At 35.4% G+C, this 24,081-nt stretch overlaps 1 protein-coding gene across 1 annotated transcript in view; it reads left to right on the top strand.

Moving 5' to 3' along the window:
* The window catches only part of LOC138156092 (CUB and sushi domain-containing protein 3-like), a 638,148-nt gene that overhangs the window by 113,109 nt on the left and 500,958 nt on the right, over nt 1-24,081 (top strand). The window lies entirely within an intron of this gene.

The following is a 24,081-nucleotide window of genomic DNA, read 5'->3' on the forward strand; positions in this document are numbered from 1 at the left end:
AGAGAGAGAGAGAGAGAGAGAGAGAGAGAAATGTTGCCCTAGTTAAAATGGAAGTACTTTAGAGCAACTTAATTTCTTCATGAAACAAGGATTGATTCAGAGACTTCTATGCGTCAGGAGTTGTTACCTTCTGGGGCATACAGAGAAAAGCAAAAGCAACCACTGTCCTTGAAGAGATTATATTCTAGGGGGGAGGAGAGGAGAAAGGTAATGACAACATGTACACATGTAGCAACACATATACAAGATAAATACAAATTGATTTTTATTTACAACTATACAAAAGTACACATATACATACACATATCTGTATGAAAAATACAAAGAATTGTGGGATGGGGCCCCTAAAAATAGAATGAAAGGGAGGAATGATGGAGCCAAATTTAATCAGTCTAGCAGATCATTGAATATTCAGTATGTGCATATACCCTACAAATCAGGGCTTGATTTATTGTTTATTGAATGTCTTCTAGACTTTAAAACATAACGGAAAAATGTTAATAATGCCGATGAAATTTAAAACTTTGCTGTGCATGCTCCTCCCACCGCAAGGCAGTTATTAAACATTTAACAGCAAACTACTGAATAACTAAAGGAAAAATCTCAAGTCATTCTACCCACAAAGGGTGAATGTAACGTGAAATTCTTTGTTTTCTCTTCTTACTCCCCTAATACTCATTGAAGGAGAAAAGTAGACTCCAGGGAGTATCTGGATCATAATGACAATTAAGAGACTCCATACTGACTTGAGAACTTGAAATCTCTCAGCTGGACAGTGTAGATAGTAAGATCTAAAACTCAGTCCTCAAAATTTTCCCTCCTCCAAAATACACCCCTTTCTAGATTTCCACTAAGTCCCATTATATCTACCTTTAGAAATTCATTCCCCTGTGTTATATACTCCAGGTATCCATTTATAAAATGCAAATATCTCTGAGGGAGAGAGTAATAGATTAAACCATTAACACTTTAAGGTGAGTAGGTTGATCAGGGATTAGCAAATTAGTGATCTGGAAAGAACCTAAAGAGACCAGATACATCCTGAAGGACTAGTAAAATTTAATTTTGAATAGGAGCCTGGAGTACAACAAGAAGATAAAGTGGGAACCAGAGTCTAATACAAATCTTTATTTCATTATTCTGCCTAGGGCAAGCCTTATTCTCTAAGTTAATAATATCAGACCTAAAATTAGTTTGAATTTTTTCATTTGTTGAAAATAAGGTAGGGGCGGCCAGGTAGCACAGCAAGTAAGAGCACTGGCTCCAGTGTTGAGAAGACCTGGAGATCGAATCCAGGGCTCAGACACTTAGCACCCACCCAGAAACACCTGGCCTTGTAACCTTGAGCAAGTTACTTAACCCCAATTGCTTAGGGGCAGCTAGGTGGCTCAGCGAGTAAGAGCACTGGCTTCAGTGTTGGGATGACCTGGATCAAATTCGGGCTCAGATACTGAGCACCACACCCAGAAATAACTGGCCATGTAACCTTGAGCAAGTTACTTAACCCCGATTGCTTTAAAAATAAAAAAAAGAAAAGAAGGCAATCCCCATGTGTTTCCATAAAATAAACAAAAAAAAGTTAAACTATGTTTTAATGGTATCAGACTCATAATGGCTTGCCTATGATAATCATGAAGATTTATTTAATGGGCACTATATTGAGAAGATTCTTTAACATATTCATTCAAAAATCAAGTCATTCAAAAATAGTTATTAAGCACTTTCTGATGACATGGTATACCAATTTTTTGTTGTTGTTTCTTTTTATTGTTATTTAGGATTTTTGCATTTCATAGTTTTAGCATTCAAAATGTATTAGCTATATATAATATAAAAGGATAAAGGATATGACTTGACCTGTGATTTCATTGTTATAGGGATCTTCCTCTACCAATTCAAGTTAGTACGTTCTCTATAATTTGTAGTTTGAGAGAATTGCCTAGAACACAGAGAAGCTGTGACTGGGCCCAAGATTCTATACACAACTAGATATCAAAATAAGGATTTGAACTCAGTTCTTCTTGGCTCCAAGATCAGTTTTCTTTCTATTCTTCACTTTATCACAATCTTCATAAGCTAATTGAGGGGAATATACATACATATATATATATATATATACACACACACATACATATACACATATACATATATGTATATGTATATATATGCATAATTGGTAAAGAATGAATAATCACTTGTATTTTGCATCATTGTCTTTATAAAATGACTTATCCATGTCACTGTAATGATTTGAAAACCACTATCTTGGGGAAAGTATACTGATAGCCAAAATCATGTGCAACTTGATCAAATTTGAAGTCTTTGTTGAATGTTATCCTTGGGAAGAAGATGGAGAAGTAGAATGCAGTTCATTGGAAAACTAGATATATTCAAACCTGATTAAATGACTAGACCTAATTAGTAACTACTTATGGATTAACATTAATCATTCTACAAGTAGTTACTAAGAGTCAGCTATTTGTCAGGCTCCCTAGAGGGTACCAGGGATACAAAGGGGAAATGTAAATGAAAGTCTTTGCCTTAAGGGAGTTTGGAGACACATGAACAGATGCACAAAATAAATGCAAACCATTTTCTGGAGCTGTGATATCAGGAATGATCTCACTTACAAGCTGCCAGTTTTCAGATCATATGAAGTAACAATTATATTTAATAAGAGATTACAGAAACACATTAAAAACTAATTGGAGATTAAACAACCTACTCTTAAAGAATGAGTGGATTAAAGAACAAATCATAGAAACAATAATTTCACTAAAGAGAATGACAATGATAAGATAGCATATCAAAACCTATGGGATGCAGCAAAAGTAGTAATCAGAGGAAAGTTTATATTTCTAGATGCTTATATCAATAAAATCAAGATCAGACCAATGAATTGTGTGCAATAAAAAAAAACACTAGAAAAAGAACAAACTAAAATATCCTAATTAAACACTAAATTGGAAATCCTAAAATTAAAGGTGAGATTAATAAAATTGAGTGTTAAAAACATTAAATAATAAATAAAATTATCTGGCTTTGAAAGAAACTGGAGATTCTAGACCCAAAGTACATAAGGAATATATTCCAGGAAGCCAGTACAAAGACACAGAGAAGGGAGTTTCAACTTGTAGGGAATGGCAATTTTGTTTGGACTATAGAGTATAGGAAGGGAATAATGTATTATAAACCTCAAAACATAGGTAGAGGTCAATACTTTATTTAGCACCATTTAACTTTTTTATGAACTACTTGAAGTCATAAACATATTTTGTTTAATTAAGTTTGAGGATGATATAGGCTAAAGGGAAGGAAGAAAGGAAATGGGCATTTATTTAGCTCTATGAGCCACTCACTTTTCAAATACTATTTCATTTAAACCTCTGAAAAATCGTGGGAGATAGGTGTTAAGGTAGCTCACTGGATAGAATGCTGGACCTGTAATCAGAAAGACCTAAGCTCATATTCGGTCTTAGACATTTACCAGCTGTGTGACCTTTGGCAAGTCACTTAATATCTGTTTGTCTTAATCTCCTGGAGAAGGAAATGGTAAACCACTCTAGTGTCTTTGCCAAGAAAACCCCATGTATTGGTTTCTATGTTGTATAGGGCCATGAAGAGTCAGATATGAGTGAACAACAACAAAGATCTCTGTAGGACAAAATGTTAGACCTCATTGAATGAAATGAAATCTACTAGGATTACTATAAAATCTTTTCTTGGTTTCAAAGATTCACCCTTACAATTACAAGATGGTGAAGATGACTAGAGAGCAGTTCATCTGAAAAAGGTTCAATGGTTTTGGCTGATATCAAATTCAATGATTCAGCTGCATGATTTGAAGACAAAACAAAATAAATGTTCTTTTAGGCTGCATGGTGAAAGATGTGTAGTATCCAGAAGGAGAGGACGTGATAGCATCCCTGTTCTCTGACCCATTCTGACCACATGTGGTATCTCCTCATTAGACAGCTTCTAGCAAAAGCTAGGTGAATGCTTATTAGGGGATATCTTAGCAAGTATTCTAAGCCACCTGCGACTGGATAAAAGAGGAATAACAAAGAGAAAATTTGAAGTCTGCAAAGCATTTGACATCCAGATTCTCTCATTAAGGCAACCCTTGATGGGCTCTTAGGTCCTTTGATGTCCTAAAGTTAAGTGACTCCTTCCAAAGGAAACTTTACCAGTCTTAGTTTAGCTGTTCCACAACCCAAACCTAATTTAGAGGCAAAGAAATTACATCCCAGAAAGATTCAGGTAAGTAGTAGGTGGCACAATGGATAGAATGTTGGACTCAGACTCAGGGAGATCTGAGTTTAAATCCTGACTCAAATATTTACTTAACTAAATTATCTGGGACAAGATACTTAACCACTCTGTGATTGATTCAGTTTCCTCCTCTATAAAATGGGAATAGTAATAGCAAGTTTCTCTCAGGAGCATAGCAAGGATCAAATGAGAAAACGTATATTAAAAAAGCACTTTGCAAATATTAAAACGCTATATGAATGCAAGATATGTAGCCCACAGAGAACAGTCTGATGTACCAAGGAAATAATATGATGCAGTGAAATAGATTTGGGATTCATGAGGCACAAATCTGTAACTCTGACTAAGTCACAACCTCTTTGGGACTCAATTTCCCAGTCTGGATTTGGACTGGAGAATCTCTAAACTGCCTTTTAATACTGTGATCCTTTATATGAATTGCATTTCTTAGTATTCAGGGTTTTTTTTAATCACTAACTTCAATAAAAATATAACTGGAATATATATATACCATATTTTTCAGGAGACAAAGCTAGCTTATATGTTGAATGACAAGCAAGAGTCATATACATAGCAGGATAGGATGGTTGGCTGAATTTTGTGTAAAATTTAATGCAAAAAAAATTCTACTGGGTTTTCAAGAAATCAACAACCTTATTTCAGTATGTAGGGAAAGAGCTAGACAACAATTCTTGTGTATGGCAGGAGGAGACCTCATGGGCTTCATCTAATAACATTCATTTAGCTTGATAGTATCATAGATTTAGGGATGGCAGAAAACTCAGAAGTCACCTACATAAATCCCCTAATTTTAAGGGTGAGGAAAAAAAGGTCCAGAGTTTAAATGATTACTCCATGGTTATACAAATATCAAGGATTATGATGTCTGAGTGCCAAACTACCTTTTGATATGATTGGAATCCAAATTCAGCATTCATAGTATATCATTCACAATTCCATATTGCAAAGTTTTTTTTTTTTTATACTGCAAGCTCAATATGCAGCAATGGTGTGATACAATAGCTCAAAAAGGCTAGTGTGGAGTGTCACAGGGGGATTCTTATACACAAATAGGTTTGAGAAAATGTCTGAGGTCCCTTCTCACCTTCACAATCTAAGATTCTATTAAAGTCTCTTCAATAAATCTTTGACCACTCTTAAGTTTCATAAGACTTAAAGAATTATTTTGAAATAGAATGATTAAACTATGTATCAAGAGTTCTTAACATTTTTGTATGATCAACTTCTTTTAAAGTTTGGTGAGGGGTATGGACACCTCAGAATAATGTATTTATATACACAAAATGATGACATAGTATTTTTTAAATCTATTGTTTGTTTATTTTAATGTTTTTAAATTAGAGTTCCAAATTCTTTCCCTCCTTCTAACCCCTCCCCCACCCACTGAGAAGGTAAGCAATATATCAATTATACATGTGAATCATGCAAAACATAGTTCCATATTATCCATATTGTAAAAAAGCAAGAAAAAATGAGAAAATCAGTAATTCAAACATAAAGTTCATCAATTCTATCTCTGAAGGTAGATTGTATTGTTTTATTGTGCTGTTTTTTAATCATTTCTTTTATGTCCCACTCCATTTGGGGTTTTCCTGGCAAAAGTAATGGAGTGTTTTGTCATTTCCTTCTCCAGTTTGTTTTACAGATGAGGAAATGAGACAAACAGGGTTAAGTGATTTGCCTAGGGTAATACAGGTATTAAGTGCCTGAGGTCAGATTTGAGTTCAGGAAGATGTCATCTGACTTCAAGCCTGGCACTCTATCCACTGTGTCACCTGCCTGCCCTTTTTCATCATGAATACTTTGGAATTGTCTTGGATCATTTTATTGATCAGAGTAGTTAAGCTTTCACAGTTGATCATCATTACAATATTGCTTTTACTGTGTACAATAATCTCCTCATTCTGTTCACTTCACTTTGCATCCATTCATTTAAGTTCCATGTTTTTTTCTGAAACCATCCCCCTCATCATTTCCTATATAGTATAATAGTACCACATCACAATCATGTGCCATAACTTGTTCAGTCATTCCCCATCTGATGAGCATCTCCTCAATTTCCAATTCTTTGCTATGTTTTTGTATATATAGATCCTTTCCTTGTTTTATTTGATCTCTTTGAAATACAGACCTAGTAATGATATTCTGGGGTTGAGTATGCACAGTTTTATAAGCCTTTAGGTATAGATCCAGATTGTTTTCCAGAATGATTAGATTAGTTTACAACTCCACCAGCAGTTCATGAGCATACTTATTTTCCCTTATCCCCTGCAGCATTTCTGATAGATGTGAGGTGATATCTCAGAGTTGTTTTAATGTGCTGTAATGGCAATGGGAATTTGAAGATCTTCCTTGCCCCTTAATAAGGCTAAATTGAATTTGAGGACCTTTCCTTATTTGAAAATAAACTCTGCTCCCTAATAGGCTGAATGTGATCACATGGAGCCTGTGATGGGAAGAGTTTGCTGAAGGGTGGAGCAGAGCCCACAGGATAAGCTGGCTTTTAGGGATGCTTGTTTCTCAGGAAGGCACAACTTTTGTTACTTTGTAGTCAAGTGGGTCATGAGGGTTGTGATGTTCTCTGACCCTGGAGAAAACTATACATACCTCTGAGGCAAGGTTTTGCTTTGGGGATCACTTTGGGAAGAGTTGTGTGAGGAGATGAAACTCTGAGCAACCATTGAGCCCCCTGGCTTTGAAAACTCAGATGTTGGTGCTTCTCTTTCTGGTGACTAACTGTATGTATGTGATGGTCAGGGAGCTAGAAGCCCTGTTTGCTGAAGTGTGTTATTTTCTCTGTCTGTATTTTTATCTGCTTGTAACTTCTGTTTGTATTCTCTGAAGTTCAGGGTGCTGACTTTTTCCCTTGAACTAGGTAAATGATATGTTTGATTGATTAAAGTAAAATTGTTAACCCTTTTTGAGTCGCTTTCTTTTAGAAAAGCAGATCAATGAACCTGTACTAGCAGCCATCCTGTTTATGCTAGGATGCTTGCTGCTACATGTGCACTTCTTAAATCAGTGATGATTTAGAGCATTTTTACACGACCAAGATAGTTTTGATTTCTTCTTCTAAAAACTGCCTGTTCATATCATTTGACCATTTATTAATTGGGGAATGACTCTTCTTTTTTTATAAAATTTATTCCATTTCCTATATATTTGAAAAATGAGGCCTTTATCTGAGAAACCTGTAAAACTTTGATATTGCTTCATTATTCATGGTGCCTTTTAGCAAAAATGTAGTTTCCCTGATTTTCTCTCTTAATTAAGTTTATTTTTGCCTTTGCTTTGTCTAAGATCACAATTGTTACCCCTGAATTTTTTGCCTCAGTTGAAGCATAATGGATTCTGTTCCAGCCCTTTATTTTAAATGTGTGTGTTTCTCTTTCAAGTGTCTCTCTTTTAAACAATATATTGTTGAATTCTAGTTTCTAATCCATTCTATTATCTGCTTTCATTTTGTGGGTGAGCTCATCCCATTCACATTCACAGTTATGATTACTAATTGTATTTCCCTCTATCCTATTTTCTTCTGTTTATCCTCCTTTCTCCCTCTTTATCTTGTCCCTCCTCAGAAGTATGCTTTGAGGGGCGGCTAGGTGACACAGTGAATAGAACACTGGCCCTAGAGTCAGGAGGACCTGAGTTCAAATCCAGCCCCAGACACTTAACATTTACTAGCCCTGTGACCTTGGGCAATGTATATATTATTGAACCCCAATTTCCTCCCTCCTTCAAAAAACAAACAAAAAAAAAGTATGTTTTCCTTCTGACCACTGCATCACTTAACTCATTTTAAAAAAAATCATTTCTTCCCTCTCTTTTTATCTTATTTCCTTCCCCTTCTATTGCACTTTTGGGTAAGATAGATTTCTATACTTAACTGAGTGTGTGTGTGTGTGTGTGTGTGTATATATATTCTTCCCTCTTTGAATCAATTCCATTGTGAGTGAGGTTCAAGCAATGCCTGCTCCCCCCATTCACCCCTTGACTGTAAAAGCTCTTCCTATCTTACATGAAACAATTTTCTTCATTCTACCTCTCCCTTCCCCTTTCTCCCAATGTTTCTTTGTTTCTCACCTCTTCATTTTCTTGAGATCATTCCAAGATAATTCACTCATACCCATTCCCTTTGTTAATATTGACTGCTTTCTAACTATCCTAATAATGATGAAGATTTTTAGTAATTACATGTATCCTCTTCCCATGCATGTATATATGTATATATAAATATATATGAATATATGCATGTAAAATTATATATATATATATATGTATATAAATTTGGTTGGGGAGTTAATATAAGCTGGTACATAATTCATATTTTAGTACCTCTACAATATATGATGACTTCATAAAGTCTTTCCTTCTCCAGATTTAATGCATATGTATATATGTGAATATGCATGTATTTATGTATATATATGGAATTTATGTATTCATGTATTTTTGCATATATGATGTTTCTAAAGAGACAGAATGCTATTATGTGGCAGATGAGAGCTAGTTCATAAGAGTTAGGCTCAAAGTTCCATTTCTAATGAATACTGGCTATGTCTTTCTAGACAAGCCATTTAATCTCTTAGTTCCCACAGTCAATAACTCTGTAAGTTTATAGGCTTAGAGGTGAATTGTTAGTGAGACTATACTTATCAGGAGTCCCTATTCCAGAGACATAATAATACTAGTCCTATGTTATGATATATATAACATATGCAAATATCCACACATATACTCTTAACTGTATTGACCCCAGAATGATAAATTATTTGGTCATGGGAACTCTCAAAAAGCTTTTACTCTATCACAGAGGAATTGCAATCTAAACCAGTGGAGGAAGGATCCACAATGAAATTATAGGTCATTAAGTATTGCAACAAATATATATGTATACACATAAATTTTAGAAATGAGAGATATATGAAAATAAAGCATTCTGTTGGTGAATTACTCACCTACTGCATACACAGCCTAAAATATATTTATATTTTATTGCCTCCAAAACACAAGCTTTATCAGCTCTTTCTTCTTCCAAAGAATCAAAAGAGGAAAAGATTTTGGAGAGTAAGCTAGAGTGAAAATTAGCAGCAGGTGTTATGTATGTATGAAGGCACTGAGTATAGTAATACCATCTGTGCATGTCTAATCCCAGCCAATATCTTTTTCTCCACTGTTATGGAAAGATTGGAGGATTTGGTATAGCTTCAAAGTAACTATTATAAGTATTAACTAATCCTGGTGAAGATGAAATGAAAATGCTAATTTCAAGTAATTAAAATATATGTGTGTGTTACCTTCAGAATAAGTTCTTAATATTATGTAATTCTAAATGTTTCATTTTATTTTTAACTGTCAGATATTTCCTTCCATATATTTGGAGAGTAGTCTAAGAGAGTACAGTTTTGGTATTCATAATTGAGTGCCAGCATTTAGGAGGTGCTAGTCATGGGAATAAGATTAGGGCTCCCTCTACTGGCTGGATGGCTACTTAATGTATCAAAGCATCCATTGTATGAGTAAAAATAGGATTTGTATGGTTATAATCACTTGCTGCATTAAAATGTTATGCCTGCCTATAGAGATATCTGTATTGGGTGGTCTATTTAGTTTACCTATTCAGAATAGTTTTCAAAATCAGTAAATTAAATAGCACATATATTTTTCATGTATATGCAGGTCTTCCTATGTATGGGGGGGAGGGGGAAAGTTATTTAATGACTAAAAGAAATGTAGTAAGAAATCATCACTATTATGTATGTGAACCTTCATTACTCTGTGAGCAAGTCATTTAATCTATTAATATACATTTCTTCTCTATAAAATAGATGCAATAATACTTGCACTACCAATTTTAAAGGGTTGTTGTCAGGAATCATCCTTGGCAATTATAAAGTAATCTTAAGTGTTATGTGATAGTATAGCTAGATATAACCTATGGCTTTCAGCAGGCTAATTTTAAAGAAGCACTTTGGAAATGAATGATAGTCCTTGAAAAACTGAAGCTGAAAAAAATATGTAAGAGGTATTGGAGAAACACATAGTGAATATGTTACCTGCAATGCATTGTCAACCAGGAATCCTAAAGGAGGAGCTTCATAAAGGATGGAATCAAAGAAATGTATGCCTGAAAAAAGAAGATTGACTGTTCATGTGGTGAGAACATCCAAGGATAACCCACATGCTCCATTGGATGTCTATGTCAAAAGAATGTGAGGATGACCCCAGCATATTGGGTGGATTCCTTGTGGTAAACTTAGGGAGAAAAGAAATGAATAAACTAAGAATTTATCAACCTCTTCCTTCTGTGCAAAGCATTGTGCTAAGTACTAAGGAAACAAATAGAAAAGTAAGACAGTGCTTACTTTCAAGGAGTCCACATTCTAATAGGGGGGAGACACATAAAGAAGTTTTATGTTGCAAATTAGATGGAACATGTCCCATGGTCCTTAGGCTGCAGTGGTAAAGAGATGCCATTTCCTTTTCTTTGATGTCATTTCCACTAATAAAATCATAATGTTTTCTGATATTGAACCACCTGGAAATTGTCTTTGATGGCAATAAATTTTTTTTCTGATTCTTTAACAACTCTGACTGTAGCATCTACGGAGGTGATTGAGAGCCTGTTTCTCCAGAGGCATTTTTTCCCAGAATGATGTCTCATTACCCTGGGACAGAAGCTTGGCTGTATCCAAGGCTTTTGGTTTAAAGATTGGAGATTGTCTCCATTAAGGTCTTAGGGGAGATGGTCTTCAAGGCAGTAATCATGGTTTGACTTATATGGAGCATACTGCCTCCTTTTTCTCCCTCAGGTTGCCTTGCTGCTTCAGCAAGACTGTATGCAACAGTTGGTTGGCAATTGCAAGAGCTGGATGGCCTCATCCCTACAGAAATTGTTTCCCAAAATGATGGATGTGACAGTTACGCTGGAAAAAGGAATGGATGTCTGGGGGTGCTGCCACTCACAGGGTTACTCTATCCATCTGTCTGTTGGTGGCAGTGGATCAGCATGTGTTGCAGGTGGTGATGAGGGGAGTGGGACTCCTCTCTAACACATAGATCAAAGGGCAAACATTGAACAGGATGGGTAAGCAGAGATAGGTTGCACCCTGTACCATTGAATGGAACACCAAAAAGAACATAAATCCCTTACAATGTTGGATTACATGTCAGTCTGAGACTGATTGTGACTCATCCAAAAATGATAGTATCAGAGAGTTTGGGGGCTATTAGAGAAGTTTAGTGCCCACAGCTAAAACATTTCAGGGGTAGTTTTTTGTCATGGAGCTAATAAGACCAAGATTCAAAGTTTTCCTCTAGAACACTACACTGCTTCCTCTATATTGCATATATAATATACATACAAATACATATGTATATGCATACACTCAACCATCTCACCCCACAAGCACATATACATATGCACATACACATACAGATTTAGTCAGTCACTTTAGGCATTGAGAACCTAGGAGGGTAAGAGAGTATATGTAAGAGGCAGGAATTCCGAAGTCAGTCCTTTATTATTCTATCTATCACTATATATTATTATTATTATTTAGTTCTCAATTCTTAAGAAAAACTATATTGAGAGTGTTTTGGGTGTGTTTGGGCATAAGTAGAGCAAATAATTTATGGGGAAGATATCATTTATTAGTAAATCTATAGATGATGCAATTTAGAATTGACTTAAAAACATTTCACCAAAATAATGTCCATCCCTAGAATTTATGCTGTAAAGTAATTGTGAATTTCATTCTACCCTGGCTGCTAACACCTTCCCCTTTGAGATTACCTTCCATCTATCAAAATAATTTAGTGTTTGTCTCATTGATGAAAATGTGTGAGTTCCTTGAAAGCGGGGACTTTTGTCTTTCTTTGTGTCCCTGTAGCTTAGCGCCGTGCCTAGTGTATATGAAGCACTTGATATAAGTGCTACCACTTGGTAAATGAGTTAATGACAAAATTCAGGTAACTCGTATAGGGAAACAATTATGTTATCTCTATAAATTTAGGCTTTGAACAAATGACCTGGGTATCCAACTCATGAATTTTTGACCAACTCCCCTTTCTGCTTCTCCCCCAAGTGAATTAATTTCTTATTTGAAAGAATTAGATGAATCAGACTTTTATTATTTTACATATTTTGCTATAGTCATACAAGATAGGTAATTTGTCAACACAACAAGAAATCTATTTTTGAAATATATATGTATATATAGTATTACATAAATATGACGCAGATTGAAATAGCTATGTTTTGTTATTTTTCTTGGCAAAAGTGATCTATCATCTTTATTTAAATGTTTGAAACACTCATGTTGTTCAGGGTCTATAAAGTAGAAGGTAATATCAAGGGATCTTGGTTTAGAAGAAGTTGCAAAGTGTCAACAGATAATCTACTAGTGTAATGCCTATGAGGTAACACAAAAATGACATTTTGTCAGGTTTGTAAACTCCATGTATTAAGCCCTCAAATATTGTTCTTTCAGAAGAACTTATTTTTAAGAAAAGGAGAGCTTTAGAATTCACAGGGGAGATAACTACAGCTCTCCAAGCTCATCAGATGTAAGGATGGGCAAACTTGCATTTTAAAATAAAGAGGAATAAACAGCTTCTTACCTCAGTACTGAATGTTACAGTGATTTTATAAAATACCATATAAAGCCAGGGGCAATTCTTGGAAAATAATGTTATCTTTTTTTTGCCACAAAAGTTTCATGTTTTTCTATAAAACAAAATACAAAAAAGTTGGGAAAAATGTTCTAGGTAAAAGTAGAATAAAACTGTTTCTGAATTGCCATGATTCAAGGATTTTAGAAAATAGTGAATTCAAATTTATAGTTCACTTCAATGAGGAATGTTACCAAAACAAGAGACAGGACCACATCCTAAAGGGTATGCTACTACTAGCAAAATCAAATACTTTACTATCAAAGGATTCTACTTGTAATAGTTTAGGTTATTTGAGTGGGTGATGAATGAATGAGTTTCATGCCATTTCCTAAAATACAAATACGATTTTGGTAGCAAGTTCTGTAAGATTCTTCTACAGATATGAACTATTCTCTGTATACTTTGTGTAGAGGATGTTGTATGATGTGATCAATTCATCCTGGAATTCTTATAGATATTTGGAATAACATTCAGTTCAGGTTATTAACCACTATCTCTGGTACTAATAGACCAAAAAGGAACTATAAATCAAATATCAAAGTATTTGTTTAAATAAATATTTTTTTGTTGTTGTTGAGTTATTTAAGTTGTGTCCAACTCTTCCTGATCCCATTTTGAGATCCCATTTTTCTTGGCAAAGATATTAGTGGGGTTTGCCATTTCTTTGTCCAGCTCATTTTATAGATGAGGAACTGAGACAAATGAGGTTAAGTGACTTGCCCAGGGTCACACAACTAGTAAATGTCTGAGGCCAGATTTGATTCATGAAAATGAGTCTTCCTGTTACCAAGCCAAGTGCTCTATCCACTGTACCACTTCACTGCCCCCAAGTCAGAACAGCAAAGCACATAACAGAATATAATCTTTATCATCCCCTCCCCCATGCACAAATGCATATCATGTAACAGAAACTCACCAAACTAGTGACTAAGAGTATACAGCCTTCTTCATAAGAAAAAACCCTGGAAACTCATTGTTCAAAGCAAAAACGAGGTTAGGCTTCATTGTAATTTGCCTTGTATTGCACATGAAAGACTTTTTCTGCTTGAATCTACATCCTAATAGTTGACAATGGCTATGACCTTGCTATATCTGCACTGCTTCCCAAAACTCTTTGACTCCTAAGCAATTTCCTACTGCATCCATCTTGCCTATCCACTCATAAAAGGGATTGGAAGCTCTTCACCCTTCTATCCCTGCTACACTTTGACTCTTTTGTTTCCATCTGCTGAAACTCTATAACCATATCTGCTGCCTTAATAACTGGTACTTCAGGAAATGGTATTGCTCTTGTAGGAGACTGCTTTTACCACATTTCAGTTTAGTTTTTAGCCTTATAGTTCAGCCTGGCTGGTTCACAAAAGAATGGCTAGTCAGGCATCTATAATACCCCATTCAATTTTTCTTTACAATAGAGGATCCCCAACCTTTACTCCTAGCTAAGTCAGGGTGACTGAATTCCATTAACTTCTTCCTCACCTCAGGTTCCAGCAATATTCCTTACATACTGCCAGAACCTTCTCCTAAGCCTTTCAGTGGTTGAGGTTTTTCAAACCTTTACTTTTACAATGCCCACCATGCACCAAGTCATGCAAATTGTTTTGAAACATTAGGAGTCAAGAAGTGTCTAGAAACATTGGAAGGAGAGGTTCAAAAGTTAGTGTTCTCTATAAATATATTCATTGTGGTGGCAAATCTCCAAGTGAACCTGAAATTTATAATATTAATCACAGCAAGCACATATTGGTACTAAAAGTATATCCACATTTTGATGTATATGAAGTCATTCTTTTAATCATTGGATCCGTTAGAGGATATGCCTATTAGTGAAATCTCTTGATCAAAGGATATAGGGTTTTTAGTTTGTTGTTGTTGTTACTTAGTTGTTTCAGTCATGTCTGACACTTAATGGTTTCACTTGGGGTTTTTTTTGGCAAAGATATGAGAATGATTTGCCATTTCCTTCTCCAGATTATTTTACAGATGAGAAAACTGAAGCAAACATGGTAAAGTTACTTGCCCAAGGTCACAGAGCTAGTAAGTGTCTGAGACAAACTTCGAAGTCAGGTTTCCTGACTCCAGGCCGTGTGCTCTATCCACTGTGCCACGTTGCTATCCTTAGTCTTTATACAATTAGCCCATTAGTTTTTATACAATTCCAAATTGTTTTTATTTGGACTAATTCACAGTTTCATCAGAAATGCATTAATGTGGGACAGCTAGGTGGCACAGTGAGCAAAGTGCCGGCCCCAGAGTCAGGAGGACCCGAGTTCAGTTCCAGCCTCAGACATTTAACACCCACACAAAAAAACTAGCTGTGTAACCTTGGGCAAGTTACTTAACACCAACTGCCCTCCAAAAAAATAGGCAAAAAAATGCATTAATGTACCTATATTTCCACAACTCCTCCAACATTGAATATTCTTATTTTTGGTAATCATTGTCACTATTCTGGATGTGAATTGAAATCTCTGGGTTATTTTGATTTAATTTTATTCGAAGCACTGTTTTATATGACCTTTAAGAGTTTTCACTTCCTTTGATAACTTTTTTTTTTCAGATCCTTGGAATTCTTATTAGGAAATGGTTTTGGTCCTGTATATTTCCATTGTTCATTTTCTCTCCTTTCTTTCTCTCTTTCTCCCTCCTCCCTTATTAGAGATATTTGATAGAAGACAATTTTCCTAGTCAAATGCTTCTTTTCCTAATCACTTTAATTTTTTCCATATATAATTTATATGTGTGTATCATTTCATAAAAACCCAAATATTTGGGGTCTTTTGGAAAAATCAAATCAACTGTGAAACTATATTTCATTGTCTGATGAGAATGACTTCAATATGACCTACTTGATCAGATGATCTAGACATTGGTATTTCTGAATTCTTAATAGCAAGTCCTTTGACTTCATTGTTTAATTATTTCTTTCACCTTCAGTCTGTCCCTTTTTACATAATCCTTGCATTCTACCTATGCTTAGCCAGCTACAATTCTAAAAAAAAAAAACAATAAAAAATACATTCCCCAGAGACCTTTATGGAATCATAGTGTGCTGGACTGGACATATACCTATACCTGAACATGGAGTCAGAAAGAACTGAGTTCAAATTCCTCCCCTGATAATTAGTAGCTGTATGGTATAGAAAGGCAGCTGTGTGCTGCCTTTGTGCTGAGAAAGTCTAGTGACTCCATTTTAAAACCCTTATTTAAAAATTTAAGTATGAGCCAGGCCACCTGTAGGAAAAAGGGGTTGCATGATGATGTAATAGGGAAGGGGCTGAGACAATGCTATCCCATCCCTATTTAGAAGTGTGTACCTATCAGATTTGTCTTGATCTTATAATGAAAGAAGTCTACAAAATCAGTGGGTAGTTTGCAATTGACATCCATTGACACACAACAGGATTTTGCCTTGCTGCTACAATAAATTCATGTTTTTCTTATTTTCCTGAGTTGACCTTATTCACTAGAATAAAGTCTTTACCAAGAATTCTTTTAACAGTGGCCATAGGAAATTCTCTTAAAATCTCTGATTCTCATATTACATATTTGTAAAACAGTAATAATAGTACTTGTAGTACCTTCCTTAAAATGTTCTTGTTAAGCTCAAATAAGATATATCAAAATTCTTTCAGAACTTTAAAATTATGAACAAATATATGCATGTATGTACATATGTGTATATATACATTACGTGTATATATGTGTAAATATTATTATTATTTTACGACCCATCTAAATTCACACTAATCTTTCTCTTCTCCTTCATGTCACATCTTCCTGATAAAGAGACATCCTTGTCTGAAATATCCATTTCCCAGTCACCCACTCTCTCCTTAAAATATGAATAACAGGAATTTACAGAGCCTGTAACTCTAAAGAGTGACCAGAATTTTGAATCCTGAAACCCAAATGTAAATTCAATGCTTGTCACACATTTGCTTACATCATCAAGCACAACAAAATAATTGATACCTAAGAGGAAGCTACCTAAGTAATCATGTAGTATAATCTGTAACTGAAAAGTAATCTCTTCTACAGTAAGTGAAGACTTCTGGTGGAAGTCTACCTCCAAAAGTAGTCCTTTCCACTTTTGGATAACTCTAATTGTCAGGAAATTTCCCCATACATCAAGCATTATTTCTCCCCTTTGTAAATTCCCCTTTTGCCTTCTAGGCTAAAAATAAAACAAAATAAAAACAAAAACAAGTCTAATTCTCTTAATGAAACAAGTCTCAAATATATGAAAATAGCTACCATATTCCACTTGAGTTAACTGTAGTGCAAAACATCTCTAGCTCATTCAAGTAATCCACATATGGCATAGTCAAGAATCTTTACTATGTTAATTGCTCTTCCCCAGAAGTCTTTTTCCAATTGATAAATGGTCAAAGGGTGTGAATAGGCAATTTTCAGCTGAAAAAATGAAAGCTTTCTATAGTCATATGAAAAAAAAATGCTCTAAATCACAACTGGTTAAAGAAATACAAGGTAAAACATCTCTTCAATATTTTTATTCATACATTCCATATTCCTGTGACCTCTGCCTTTCTTAATAAATATGAGATCATATTAGCTTAACCTCTTGTATTCTAGCTTTCTTCCTATCCAACCCACCTAAGTGGTTCCCTCAGACATCATGACTTTTTCATGCCCAAATCTAATGGCTTTTTTTTTTTTCAGTTTTCATCCTCTTTGACTTTTGTCATAGCTGACATTGTTGTTGCACCATCCAAGGGAGAAAATCTCCTTTGAATTGAGACAACACACTCTCATGATTCACCTTATACTTCAAAAACTGATCCTTCTTAATCCCTACCTACTGGACTGTAAGCTCTCCAAGCTCCAATTTCTCCCAGTGCCTAGCTCAAGCTTTTGATACATACTTAATGCTATTTAATTTCTTTAGAAAGTCATTTACTCTAAGGCTAAGCTAAAATAGTTGTTCAATTTTAAATGCTGTTTCCACAAGCTTATTTTCTCTATTACCACATCCAATTCCAGGATCTGCTTCACAATAGACCAACGAGAACTGCAAGAGCTACCTGATGAGAAAATACACCTAAGGACATAAATATAAACAAAGCCCGCTTTGATTAACTAGCCTGTGGAACTTCCAGATCTTTTCATCACTCACATTTTCATCACAATATTAGTCTCAAGAGACAAGAAATGATTCTAATGAAGCAACTGGTAATATTATTAATGTTGTTTTAAAAAGCAACATTGATACCAGAATACTATCATTAAGACACTATTATTGAGACACTGATGTTTCCTGTTGTCAATGTCATTTGACATTTTCAGACTGAGAGGACAGAGAGAAAAAATGAATTTGTTGTTTCAAATCCTGGCTCTACTACCTATATGACCTTGCAAAAATCACTTCAACTACTTTGGTCTTTGGTTCCTTATCTGCAAAATGGGAGGGATGTACTGAATGCCTTAAATCCTTTTATCTCTAAACCTATAATTCTTTGAGCTTTTCACCTCCCCCATGATTTGAATCCAGGGTGATTTCTTTCCTAGTTCTCTTGATAATAATTCAGTTTATTTTACTCTATTAGTAAAGATAAACTAGATAATAGTAATATGGTCTGATAGATATGGTCATAGTGATGGTAATAGAAGCAGCAATAGCAGCAGCAGCAGCAGTAGCAGCAGCAGCAGTAGTAGTAGTAGTAGTAGTAGTAGTAGTAGTAGTAGTAGTAGTAGTAAAAGAAGAAAAAACAAATTAGTAATTATAATAATAGCTAGAATTTATATAGCACTTAACTATATGCCAGACACTCAGCTAAACACTTTAAAATATATTATCTCATTTTACTGTCCCAGTAATCTTGGAAGATAGGTACTATTATTCCCTCCATTTTACATTTGAAGAAAATGAGGCAGATAGAAGTTATATGACTTGCCCAAAGTGACCCAGCTAGTAAGCCTTTCAGGTTTTCTTGACTCCAGACCCAGAGCTCAATCCACTGTGCCACTGACTGACTTTAGAGTTTATTTATTACATGCTTGAGTTGTGGTTATGTTAACCTCTTGATACCCCATGCATTAATCAGATCAATGATTAGTAAACCCAAAATAAAACAAAGCATTAAATTATACATGCCAGAGACACAAAGTTAACAATTGATATTTTACTACATCGTGTTTTCTTTTTTTAAAAAAATGTATCTAGTATTTTATTTTACCCTAGTTACATGTAAAAATTATTTTTAACATTCATTTGTAAAACTCTACTTTTCCCCTGAAGGATTATACTCACTTTTGCTGGGTAGGTGATTCTTTGTTGTAATCCTAACTTTTTTGTCCTGTAGAATATCATATTCCAAGTCCTCCAGTCCTTTAATATAGAAGCTGCTAAATTTTGTGTTATCCTGACTCTGGCTCCATGATACTTGATTTTTTTTTTCTTTCTGGCTGCTTGCAACATTTTCTCCTTGAACTGAGAGCTCTGGAATTTGACTATAATATTCCTGGAAGTTTTCATTTGGGGGAATCTCTTGTGAGGTGATCAGTAGATTCTTTCAATTTCTATTTTACCCTCTGGTTGTAGAATACCAGGGCAGTTTTCCTTGATAATTTCTTGAAAGATAATATGCAGGGTCTTTCTCATCCTGGCTTTCAGGTAGTCCAATGATTTTTAAATTCTCTCTCCTGGATTTATTTTATAGGTCAGTTGTTTTTCCAATGAGATATTTCACATGCTCTTATTTGTTCCATTCTTTTCATTTTGTTTTATTTGCCATGGGCTGCTCAGTGTCCAGCACTTAGCATGATTTAGAGATGTGAATAAGAAATGACCAGGTCATGTGGGTAGTTCAAGGAAGAATGATGAACTCCATTTATTCATTCTCAGGACAAGGTTTTTATAGAGCAAAAGAGACAAAGGAAGAGGACTCAAGTTTTTCTAAGCATTACCTAGTCTGTTGTATCCTGGAAGTAGCACAGATTAGATAATTTGATAAGGATTTGTTATCTAGGTGACTAAAGTTTTAGAGTAAGACCTTTGACCTAGGCCTCAGGTATCTGGTAATGTAGTCGCAGTCACAAATGGATACAATTGAGTGCAAACTTCAAAGCCAAAGCTGCAATCCTCAAAAGACATCACATTTAGAACTGACTACCCAAAGATACCTGAGTGCTGAATCAAATATTTTAGCTCTTAATAACTAAAATCTTGGGGTGTAGCCTATTGATCTCAGAACTCAAACAACATCCTTATAAATGTAACCCATAACAAAGAACTCAAGAGCTAACTTGACTTGAAAAATAACTTCTCAAAGAGGTCTTTGATATTCAGGTCCACTGATATCAAGGTAATTATCTGAAGTCCTGGCTCAGGCCTCTTTAGCTCCCAACATTAATTGTTCCTTGATTTCTCATAAATTCATTAGCTTCCATTTGCTTACTTCTAATTTTTTAGGAATTATTTTCTTCGATGAGCTTTCATACCTCTTTTTCCATTTGTCCAATTCTACTTTTTTAAGTAGATATTTTTTCTTCAGGACATTATTGTGCCTCCTTTTTCCATTTAATCAGTTCTGCTTTTTAAGGCATTCTTTTCCTCATTTCCTCATCCAAAAAGGACCTCTTTTACTATTTGGCCTATTATGTTTTGTAAGATGTTATTTTCTCCAGTAATTTTTGTGTCTCCTTTACCATCTGTTGACTTGTTTTTTATGATTTTCTTGCATCACTCTCATTTCTCTTCCCAATTTTTCCTCTACCTCTCTTAGTTGGTTTTCAAAATCCCTTTTTGAGCTCTTTCATGGCCTGAGACCAATTTATATTTTTCTTGGAGGCTTTTGATGTTGGAGTTTTGACTTTGTTACCTTCTGAGTGTATGTATTTTAATTTTCCTTGTCACCATACTAACTTTCTATGATCAGAATTTTTTTCTGTTGTTTGCTCATTTTCCAAGACTATTACTTGATTTTTTACTCTTTGTTAAAGTAAGGCTGTGCTTCTTGGGTGGAGGGTGTACTATCCCACGCTTCAGGGATTTGTGCAGCTGTTTTCAGAGATATTTCTAGGAAGCTGTAAGTTTTCAGTTCTTCCCAGGTGGCATGATCTAAGGAGAAGTGTGTTTGCTACTCTTCTGGTCAATGGCTCATATCTATCAGTGAACACAAGAAATCTTTTCTACCCTGAAACTGTGAGATAACTCCCTACTCCACTCCATACCTGCAAGCTCTGCTGTGCTAGTGCTCCTCCTGGCCCTGGGACTGCCACTAAGGACTGTGACCCTGATGCAAGTATAGGCAAAGCAATAAAGTCCTGCCTCAGAGCTACAAAGAGAACCCTGTAATCACCTTCTGACTGGTTGTTCTATGTGGGCTGAGAGATCCTGAAGCAGAGGCTGCTCTGTTGATTCAGTGACTCCTAAGGCCTGCTCCTGGCTTGCTGGGGCTGGGACTGTGTTGGCACAGCCTGCTCTGGACTGTGCTCCACTCTTACCCAACCAAGTGTGACAGACCTTTCCTACTGACCTTCTAATTTGTCTTAGACTGGAAAATTATTGCACTCTGTCTTCTTGTGGGTTCTGCTGTTCTAGAATGTGTTTAGAGTCATTATTTAAAGGTATTCTGAGGGGTCTATCGAAGAGTTCGGGTGAGTCCCTGCCTTTACTCTGCCATCTTGGCTCCACCTTCTGCATAATATTTTCACAATATAATATGTGCTTTGCCAGTTTTCCCAGAGAGTGCAACTAATACCAATAGGTGAAAGCTGCAAGGTTGAAGGGTATTTTTTTTTACTTTTTCTCCCTCACTCCTCCCCTCCTCATTCCCTTCTCCCCTCTCCAACAGGGCAACCAATCTGATATAGGTTATACATGTATGAGTTTATTAAACATATTTCTACATTAATCATGAAAGAAGAATCGGAGCAAAAAGGAAAAGCCATGAGAAAGATAAAATAAAACAACAAAAGGGTGAAAATAATATGCTATGATCTGCATTTAGACTCCACATTTCTTTATCTGGATAAGACTAGTTTTTTCCAGCTTGAGTCTTTTGGAATTGTCTTAGAGTGTTGTAGACTTGAGAAGAGCCAAGTCTATCAAAGTTGATCATTGCACAATGTTGCTATTACTATGTACAAGGTTCTCCTGGTTCTACCCCACTCAGCATCAGTTCTTGGGAATCTTTCCAGTTTTTTTCTGAAATCTGCCTGCTCATAATTTCTTATGGCACAATAACATTCCATTACATTCACATACCACAACTTGTTCAGTCATTGCCAATTTGATGGGCATCCCCTCAATTTCCAATTCTTTGCCACCACAAAAAAAACTGCTATTAATATTTTTGTACATATGAGCTCTTCTCCCTTTTTTATGAAACCTTTGGGATATAGACCTAGGAGCGGTATTTCTGGATCAAAGAGCAAATGCACACTTTGATAGACATTTTGGCATAGTTCCAAACTGCTCTCCAGAATGATTGGATCAGTTCATGACTCCACCAACAGTGTATTAGTGTTCCAATTTTCCAAAATATTCTCCAACATTTAGAATTTTCCTTTTCTGTCATATTAGCCATCTAATAGATATGAGGTGGTACCTCAGAGTTGTTTTAATTTGTATTTATCTAATCAGTTGTGATTTAGAGCTCTTTTTCATATGACTATAGAGAGCTTTAATTTCTTCACCTGAACACTGCTTGTTCATATCCTTTGATGATTTATCATATGAACCATTTATCAATTGGGTAATGACTTGTATTCTTTAAAATTTCATTCAATTCTCTATTTTAGAAATAAGGCCTTTATCATAAACACTGGCAACAAAAATTGTTGCCCAGCTTTCTGCCTTCCTCCTAATCTTGGTTGCATTAACTTTGTGTGGAAACTTAATTTAATGTAATCAAAATTATCCATTTTGCATTTCATAATATTCTCTATCTCTTGTTTATTCATAAATTCTTCCCTTCTCCATAGATCTGTTAGGTAAACTATTCCTTGTTCTACTAATTTGCTTATGGTTTCACCCTTTATATCTAAATCAAGTAGCCATTTTATCCTTGTCTTAGTCTGTTCCTAGTTTTTGCTATACAATTTCCAGTTTTCCCAGTAATTTCTGTGAAACAGTGTGTTCTTATCAAAGTTGAAGATTTTGACTCAATGGAAGGAAAACTTTTTTTTTCCATTTTTCAAATGCTTTATTAACTTCTGATTTACGTCATTCATTTCTGCCAGATTTTGAGTTACAAATTTTCTCCCCATTTTTCCCCTACCCACCGCCCCAAAATAACAGTCCCACAGGATATCCCCTCCTCCAATCTGCTCTCTCCCATATTTTCTCCCATACCCCCTTCAACTTTTCCAGTAGGGTATGGTGGATCTCTATGCCCCAGTGTCTGTATATCTTATTTTCCAATTACATGTAAAATAGTATTAATAATAGTATATATTTTTTCTTTTAAACATTTGATTTTAAAACTTTGGATTCCAGATTCATTCCCTTCCTCCCTTGTCACCCACTCTTACTGGGAAGATTAGCAGTTCAGTATACGTTGTATATGTGTAGCTAATGCAAAACATTACCATAGTAGATATATTGTAAAAGACTGACTATATTTCCCTCCCTCCTATCCCACCTCCCACTTGTTCTATTCTCTACTTTGATCCATCCCTTTTCAAAAGTGGGTGCTTCCAACTTTCCTCCCCCGCCCAGCCCGCCCTCCCTTCCATCATCCCCCCTCTCATCTCCTTCCCCCTCTACTCTTCTGTAGGGTGAGATACCCTATTTAGTGTGTATTTCATTCGCTCCTCAATCCAAATTCAATGAGAATAGGGTTGACCCATTCCCTTTTGCCTTCCTATTCTTTCCCTCCATTGTAACCATTTTCCCTTGCCTCTTCTACATGAGATAGTTTACCCGATTCTTTCTCTCTCCATCTCCTCTCGTTTTATTCCTCTCTTACCTCTTAATTTCACCTTTTAAGTATCATCCCTTCCTATTAAATTGGTCCTGTGCCCTCTATCTATGTATACCTGTAAACATATATACACTCATTCACATATGTATTCATACGCTCGTATACCCTCCAATATAGACATATATATATGTGTGTGTGTGTGTGTGTGTGTGTGTGTGTGTGT

The sequence above is a fragment of the Petaurus breviceps genome, unplaced genomic scaffold, assembly GCF_028583685.1.
Source record: "Petaurus breviceps papuanus isolate PSGF00001 unplaced genomic scaffold, PetGlider_PUasm1.0 98, whole genome shotgun sequence".
Lineage (NCBI taxonomy): Eukaryota > Metazoa > Chordata > Mammalia > Diprotodontia > Petauridae > Petaurus > Petaurus breviceps.